Source organism: Cynara cardunculus (genome assembly GCF_001531365.2).
Source record: "Cynara cardunculus var. scolymus isolate 2C chromosome LG 4, CcrdV1, whole genome shotgun sequence".
NCBI classification, from domain to species: Eukaryota; Viridiplantae; Streptophyta; class Magnoliopsida; order Asterales; family Asteraceae; genus Cynara; species Cynara cardunculus.
The window spans coordinates 12,180,807-12,182,308 of NC_037531.1; the positions used below are offsets into that span (position 1 = coordinate 12,180,807).

General features: G+C 30.8%; 1 protein-coding gene across 1 annotated transcript in view; it reads left to right on the forward strand.

Annotated features, from left to right (window-relative positions):
* Positions 1 to 688: 688 nt before the first annotated feature.
* The window catches only part of LOC112510874, a 2,730-nt gene continuing 1,916 nt past the window's right edge, over positions 689 to 1,502 (forward strand). The window contains exon 1 of the mRNA XM_025116224.1: positions 689 to 970. The gene's annotated coding sequence lies outside the window, so the exon portion shown is untranslated. The remainder of the gene's footprint in view (positions 971 to 1,502) is intronic.

Below are 1,502 nucleotides of genomic sequence, written 5' to 3' on the forward strand. Positions count from 1 at the left end.
TATATATATATATATATATATATATATATATATATATATATGTGTGTGTGTGTATGCATATATATACACACACATATGTATATGATATCAATATAAGTTATAGTAAATTACAATTTGGTCCTTGTATTAAAAAGAAAATTATATAACTTATCCTTGTGAAAGTGAAAAGACGAAAATACCCCTTAACGAGAAAAAATTTAGCAGAGTTAAGTTGAGAGAACATTTTTAAAGCAAAATACAAATCATAAAGACGATAACTGTACTTATTGAAGTTTAGGGATGGTTTTCGTAGTTGGGTGTAAACCAACAAGGACCAAAATTGTAGTTTACTCTTTCTAATTAATAGAAAATGTGAAAGAAAAAAAAAAGTAAAATGACGTTTATACCAACTTATGTTTTTTTACAAAAAATCTTTATCAACTTATTATAAGTTAAAATGATTTAACTTTTTCAAAAACTTCTTATTATCAATTTGACACGGATTTAAAATTGTTTATTCAAACACTCGAAAATGCAAAAATAGGTCGATAATTCTTGTGAAGATCAACACATAGTTAAAAATATTGAACTAGATTTGGTTGATAGCTCCAATATCCGTACGAGGAGAGGGCGAAAGAAGAGAAGCAGCCAAGCAGGAGCAGCAGAGAGAAGAGAAGAGAATCTGATTGATTTCAAAATCCATTTTCACAGATCATCTTTCCGATAATATCTCCACAAAATCCATTTCAATTTCTGCCCAAATTAGATCATCCTCTAATCTACATTCTTTGTCAATTGTGAAGCTGGTCTGGTGAGTTCATCGCAAAGCAAAACCCTCCTTCAATCACCTCTCACTTCTGCCCTTTTCATCCTACCAACGATTTCTCTTCTTTCATCTCTTCTTCTTTGACCAATGTTGCTGTTAACTTATGGGTTTTCATCTATTTTGTTCAAACGCCAACGCTGATCCTTCGATCTGTTGAAAATTTATGTGGGTTTTTAGTCTCTTCGCTCGTTCAACTTGCGATTTCCGTAAATATTCTGGGTTTGATTCATCTTATTCGTTGAAATTTGTTCTTATAGTTTGCTGCCATGTATCATACAATTGCATGTATAAGTTTCCTGTTTCTATCGTTTAGCTTTTCTGATTACGAGATAACACCGTACACGATACCACCATGTACTCTCTTAGTTTTGATTTCCCCAATATTCCTATTACCTCCGTCTATTTCTTGTTATCGTTTGTTAATCAAGTAGTTTTATTACTGTATGCATCTATTTGCTGATGAATGAAGTTATGATTACTTCTGTGTATTAATTTCCTTTGTCTTTAGTGAATGAAAATCATGATTATATCACATAACAGTTCTTCAATTATTTCTGTGATTTTAGTTTTTTCAGAATCCAAATCATCACACCATGACTATTTGTTTTAAGGTGATGCATATATGTATGTAATTGATCTTTGTACTTGGTCTTTCTAAATGTTGTGTATATGATGTATCATTCTATGTTTCATCAAA